The sequence below is a fragment of the Macaca fascicularis genome, chromosome X (genome assembly GCF_037993035.2).
Source record: "Macaca fascicularis isolate 582-1 chromosome X, T2T-MFA8v1.1".
Classification (NCBI taxonomy): domain Eukaryota; kingdom Metazoa; phylum Chordata; class Mammalia; order Primates; family Cercopithecidae; genus Macaca; species Macaca fascicularis.
The window spans coordinates 16,704,700-16,711,857 of NC_088395.1; the positions used below are offsets into that span (position 1 = coordinate 16,704,700).

Consider the following 7,158-nt stretch of genomic DNA (forward strand, 5'->3'; position numbering starts at 1 on the left):
CCACCAGCCCAGTCCCAGCCACCATTAACTTTCACCTGATCAGAGCCACAGGCTCCTACCTGGTCTTCCCACCACCACTCATGAATATTCCAATCAATTTCTCATAAAACATCAAGGGATAGTTGATTAATATTCTTCTCTTCATTAACTCTTCTTATGCCTTTCCATTGTACCTTGAATGAAGTCCAAACTCCTTATCATAGTCTCTAAGGCCTTACGTGATTGGACTCCTGCTTACATCTCAGGGACGTTTCATATCAAACTTCCCTTTGCTCACTGTGCACCAAGAACATTCTGATCTTTCAGATCACTGAGCTTGCCCATTTTTATTCCACCTCAGGGTCTTTGAACTTACTGTTCTCTTTCAGCCTCTCCACAACCCCAACCCCATCCCTCCTTCTCTTCCTTTGAGTCTCAGTTTAAATGTCATTTTCCCGGGGAGACCTTTGTCAACCACACTATCTAAGTCAGTTGATGGCCTTCCCTATTACTTTCTAGGCTAATTTCATACTCCACTTTCTTCGTAGTACTTATCACACTGCATAAATTTTCTTTGTTTATTTACTTTTGTCAGTATTCCTTGCTAGAAAGTAAGTGCCAAAATTCTAGAATCTTTTGTGTCTTGTTCATGGTCCTTTTTTTTTTCTTTTTTTTTTTTTTGAGACGGAGTCTCGCTCTGCCGTTCAGGCTGGAGTGCAGTGGCCGGATCTCAGCTCACTGCAAGCTCCGCCTCCCGGGTTGACGCCATTCTCCTGCCTCAGCCTCCCGAGTAGCTGGGACTACAGGCGCCCGCCACCACGCCCGGCTAGTTTTTTGTATTTGTTAGTAGAGATGGGGTTTCACCGTGTTAGTCAGGATGGTCTCGATCTCCTGACCTCGTGATCCGCCCGTCTCGGCCTCCCAAAGTGCTGGGATTACAGGCTTGAGCCACCGCGCCCGGCCTTGTTCATGGTCTTGAACCTATTATCTGGCATGGTGTTTGTCCCATAGCAGGTACTCAACACCCCCCTCCATCTGGCAGGCTGGAAATTGAGCAGGGAGAATGAGGGAAGACTGTTTCAGGTGGCCGAGATGATGGTCTGGCTGCTCTTCCTACCCAGGCATGGGCAAAGCCCAAGTCCTACAGGTGGGGAATGCGTCAGCTTGGGCTCATGTACTTACGGTTCTTTTTTTCCACTGGGGGCGGGGAGGAACTACAAGATGTCAGAGGAAGCTGACCAGAGTCACCAGAGTGACCAGAGTCACCTATACAAGTTCCCTTTGCTGCCAAATGAATAAAAGGAAAAAGAAGATTGCAGCCGGGCACGGTGGTTTATGTCTGTAATCCCAGCACTTTGGGAGGCTGAGGTGGGTGGGTCACCTGAAGTCAGGAATTCGGGACCAGCCTGGCCAACACGGTGAAACCCTGTCTCTACCAAAAATACAAAAAAAAAAAAAAAAAAAAAAAAAAAAAAAAGAGCCAGGCATGGTGGTACAAGCCTGTAGTCCTAGCTACTCAGAAGGCTGAGGCAGAAGAATTGATTGGGCCCAGGAGGCAGAGGTTGCAGTGAGCCGAGATTGCGCCAATGCACTCCAACCTAGGCCAGAGTGAGACTCCGTCTCAAAAAAAAAAAAAAAAAAAAAAAAAAAGATTACTAACATCTTTAGGAGACATGTAGAACGTAAGCTGTAGAGGATTATGGATGGACTTGGAAACTAGTTTGCAGACTACTGTGGTAATCCAGCGAGGATGTGCTTTGGGTGGGGTAGCAGCAGCAGAGATATAAGAAGTGGTTGAATTTGAGATGTACCAGAAAGATCTTGTAACGATGTCATGTCATTCTTAGTTTGATTTTTGTTCTGTGAACTGAGGACCCCCATCCACTCTGCCCTGATTGTCTATTTACATTCTCTGAGGTTTATATATCTATGGGACTCTTGAGTAAGTTTCTGTTTTCTTTTTTTTTTTCTTCCTTCTTCTTTTTGTTTTTTTTTTGAGACAGGATCTCATTCTGTTGCCCAGGCTGGAGTGCATTGGTGTGATCATGGCTCACTGCAGCCTTGACCTCCTAGGCTCAGGGGATGGACCTGCCTCAGCCTCCCTAGTTAGTAGCTGGGACTACAGGTGCATGCACCACACCTGGCTAATTTTTGTATTTTTTTGTAGAGACAGAGTTTCGCCATGTTGCCCAGGTTGGTCTTGAACTCTTGGGCTCAAGTGATCCCCCGCCTCTGCCTCCCAAAGTGCTGAGATTAAAATCGTTAGGCACCACGCCCAGCCGGGCAAGTTTCTTAAAACCTCCAAGGCTTAGGGTACTCATCTGTAAATTGCAGCAATATTGTGGTGTGGATTTCCTGGCAATACCAATGGGTAGCTTGGGAGTTTAGGTCTCCCCCGAATAATCTTCGCTGGATGTACTTATTCTTAAATATAGACAACTGACATCTTCTCAATATTTTGAAATTGCTGTGCAAACACAAATTCAAACAGATAGCTATTTCTAGACACTACATGGAAATTTAGAAGCAGCTATTGTGTGGATATGAAGAAAGTTATTTTAACACAACTTAAATCAACTAGCCTAGTGCTCTGATAGGCACTGGAAAATGTGACTTTCTAACACTTTCACCTTATTAATTATTGAAGAAATAATTAAAATGAAAACCAGAATTAATTTCTCACCCAAATTAAAAAAGATAGAAAACAAAACAAAATGAACAACTACAGAAACCCATGGGACCTTTGAGGCTTTGGTGAAATGACCACTCAGACAATGTTGATGGGTGTGTAAACTGGTAGGAAAGCCTTTGTGTGGGTTGGTAATGTGTATTGGTCCTCAATTATATTCACACCTTTTGATCCAATTGCTCTGCTTCATGAGAATGTTATATGGAATAATCCTAAAGTTGGAGAGACCTTTATGCTTATGAAGGATTTTTTGTTCATTTTCTCTGGACTGTGAACCATTTATTTCCAAAGTATAAATAAATTTGCTATCTGAGAAAAGATGCTGCCCAGGTGATGAGGGCCCCAGCCTCTCCAGGTCCCCTTCCCAATTGCTCTGCAGTCCAAACCCAGTCCCCTTAGAAAGCTGCTAAGCCTCAGAAATGAGTCTTGGCTGTCAGAGTCTGGGAAATAGTTGAGAAGAACCAGCCCACTCCCGTCTGCTGCTGCGATTCTAGCACAGCTTGGGCCCAGTTCTGGCCAGGTCCCAAGCTGGCCTGGTGCTCACCCTCTCTGTTTGACCATGTTCCAAAGGGAGGGGCAGAAGCTACAAGTCCCTGACCTGGCCACACCACATGGCCATGCCCGGGTGACTCCCGGTCCACTGCTCCCAGCTGCCATGAAGAGCCAGCCACCCAGGTCCCCTGAGCTACTGCCAAGTGTTAGTTGAGAGTGGCCTGCTTTCAAGCTGCTCCCCTTGGCTGGTCACTGCTGCCTCTGGGCCAAAAAGTACTCCTCCTCGGCATTGTCATCTTACTCCTGCTGGCTGCTTCAGAGCAGTGGCTCCAGGTGGGAACTGGAGCCTAGCCTCTTCAAGGGTTCAGAGCTGTCATCACCTCTGGAGTGCAGGGCTTTGAGGATATTCCTGAGAGGCAGAGCAGGAATTCCAGCCAGTTCAGGTGGCTGATCTGATCACCCAGCAAAGTGCCGACTTCCTTCCAAATGCCAGCAATGGAGGCAGTGAGGCTGGAGGGTCTGGAGATCAGGAGGAACTCAGAGAAGTCCAAACTGAAGGTGAGAAGCCCACCAAGGAAGAGGCTCCCAAGTGCCCCAGGAGCAGCCCTGTGTCCTGGAAATGAAAGATTTCCCCCAACGTGGACAAATGGTGACTTTCACATACAGCAAAGAGAGGGAAGAGCCCCAGAAACATGAGTGGTTGCAGGTGGAACATGCTGTCGATGGAGTCCTGGAAGCCAAGATCAGCCTTCTGCTGGAATGTCTGGGTGAGGGTTCAGCGAATGCCACCAATGAACAAGGTCCCCAGCACCAAGGTGAAGCCCTCCACATTGGGCTGTGTGGACTTGAAGGTGAACATGAAGAGACCCCCGGCGATGAGGAGGATCACAAGGACCAGTGCCATTGCAACTCCTCCAGCTTGAAGATCAGAGAGAAGATTGAAGATGAAGAGGACAGCTAAAGATTTGGTTATTGTGAAGCTCCAGTTGGACAACCCCATGTCAAGTGCTGTTGCCAGTGCTGTGGGAGCCACTATTCTGAGGTAGTAGGTCCATCTCAACACCACAAGGGTCTTGTGGCTGGATCATTCAACCAGCGCCCTTCATTGTGGAAGGCGATGCCTGCCAGTGCAGAAGCATAGTCAACACTGCCTTCCACACAAAGGTCACAAGAGGGCCCATCTCCCTATCCATGGAAGCTGCTACGCCCTAGCTCCTGGATCAGTGTGAGCAGGCACCTCTCTTAAAGACAGTTTGTAGGAAGAGCCGATTGAGGTAGCCTATGATTTTCAACAAGAACGTCACCTAGCTAGAGAAGTCTTCTTCACCTCCATGATTCAGAACCATCAGCAGAGCCCCAGGCAGAGTTCTCACCAAAGGGGCTGGTAGCCTGAGCCAACCCCTTCAGCAGTTAACTGGGTGCAGGGCGCACAGGTCCCCAGGTCTGCTCTGACTGGGATGCCTACTTTTAAAGGTTGATTACATCATATACCTAATTTTTCAACAACAGCAAAGGAATTATAGTTCATTTGCCAGATTAAATGGACTATTACCCAGCCATTAAACATGGTAACATATACGAAAATACATGTTTTTTTTTTTTTTTTTTTTTTTAAAAAGAGACAGAGTCTTGATCTGTCGTCCAGGCTAGAGTACAGTGGCACGATCTTGGCTCACTGCAACTTCCTTCTCCTGGATTCAAGCAATTCTCCTGCCTCAGCCTCCCGAATAGCTGAGATTACAGGCACATGCCACAACACTTGGCTAGTTTTTGTATTTTTAGGAGACGGGGTTTCGCTATGTTGACCAGGCTGGTCTTGAACTCTTGACCTCAAGTGACCCGCCTGCCTCGGCCTCCCAAAATGCTGGGATTATAGGTGTGAGCCACTGTGCCTGGCCGAAAATATACTTGTTTAATACAAATTAAAAAGCGGGCTGCAAAACTGTCCATATGTATTAATTATAACCATATAGAGAAATCTGGGCAGATAAAAAGATTGGGAATAGACCAGGCACCGTGGCTTACACTTGTAATCCCAGCACTTTGGGAGGCTGAGGCGGGCAGATCACTTGAGGTCAGGAGTTCGAGACCAGCCTGGCCAACGTGGTGAAACCCTGTCTCTACTAAAAATACAAAAAATTAGCCGGGTATGGTGGTGGGCGCCTGTAATCCCGGCTAGTTGGGAGGCTGAGGTAGGAGAATCGCTTGAACCCAGGAGGCGGAGGTTGCAGTGAGCTGAGATTACACCATTGCATTCCAGGCTGAGCAACAAGAGTGAAACTTCGTCTCAAAAAACTTAAAAAAAAAATTGGAAATAAAAATACTAAAAAAGCTTATAGTAGTTATATTTAGGTAGTATAATTATGGGTGACATGTCTTCTTCTTTCTAACATTCTGAGTTTCCCTAATGATTTTGCATTAATAGAAATGATTGGTGTAGTATGCATCACTCACATATCCGGAGTGAGTGCTGGCTGTTGGCTAGAGTGATGAAGGTGACTGAGTTACATGTCTCTGGAAGGGCATCCTGGCCTTGTCCACAAGGTGATGACTGCATGGGTCCCAGGAAAGTGCAAGCACTTTCTTTTTTTTAAATTATAGTTTTTAGCCAGGTGCAGTGGCTCACGCTTGTAATCCCAGCACTTTGGGAGGCTGAGGCGGCCGGATCACTTGAGGTCAGGAGTTTGAGACCAGACTGGCCAACATGGCAAAACTCTGTCTCTACTAAAAATAAAAAAATTAGCCAGGCGTGGTGGCACACGCCTATAATCTCAGCTACTGGGGAGACTGAAGCAGGAGAATCGCTAGAACCCGGGAAGCGGAGGTTGCAGTAAACTAGGATTGCATCACTGCACTCCAGTGTGGGCGACAGTGAGACTTTGTCTCAAATAAATAAATAAATAAATAAATAAATAATAAATTATAATTTTAGTGCTTAAATCATTATTTATATATGTGTAATATATATATACACTTTTTTTTTTTTGAGACGCAGTTTTGCTCTTGTTGCCCAGGCTGGAATGCAATGGTGCGATCTTGGCTCACAGCAACCTCCGCCTTCCAGGTTCAAGCGATTCTCCTGCCTCAAGCCTCCCGAGTAGCTGGAATTGCAGACATGCGCCACCATGCCCGGCTAATTTTGTGTTTTTAGTAGACACAAGGTTTCTCCATGTTGGTCAGGCTGGTCTCAAACTTCTGACCTCAGGTGATCCGCCTGCCTCGGCCTCCCAAAGTGTTGGGATTACAGGCGTGAGCCGCTGTGCCGGGCCTATACGTATAATAAATTATATCTTACTCAGAAAAATGCATAAAATGTTTTGTTTTACATTTAAATAAACATCATATAAAGTTCTTTAGACTGGAGGCTCACAGTAATGAACAGACATTGGGCATTTCATAGTTTCCCTGTGGTGCTCTACCCTGACTTAATTTGCCTTCTGTCATCAGAGGTGACCACTATCTATCATTCTGTGAATACTTTTTATGGCTTTACTATCCACTATTTATCACCAAGCAGTGTTTCACTTAATGTTGCCTCTTTTGCACTTTCCATGAAAGGAAGTAAATGGATTGGCATCTCTTTGTTTCTTTCCCCCTAGTATATTTCACACCCGCTGGTGTCTGAGTCTTGGACAACCCAATTTGCTCATCCATTCCATTTATTATAGTCTTTGGCTTCCTTTGATTTTATGTTCTTCTCTTATGAAAAATGTTGCTCGAATCATACTCAAGTTTGCAAGTGCCTATACATAACAATTTTTCTACATTAGAGAAAATTTGTTGGGTTGTAGGTTCTGGGAAACTTCAAGATTACCAGAAATTTCTAATACAGTGTATGAGTTGACCCTTCCACCATTCTTGCACATGTGTCTATTTATTCCATATAATTGGCAACATTGGAATGATCTAATGTTTTAATGAATTATTTTTGTCTATCTCATGTTTGTGAAATGGGATCATCTTGTGTTATTTTGGTTTTTACTAATTAACTGTGAGGT

General features: G+C 45.4%; 1 pseudogene; it reads right to left on the minus strand.

Moving 5' to 3' along the window:
* Positions 1-3,409: 3,409 nt before the first annotated feature.
* On the minus strand, positions 3,410-5,717 carry LOC102134819 (solute carrier family 35 member C2 pseudogene; annotated as a pseudogene).
* Positions 5,718-7,158: the final 1,441 nt, after the last annotated feature.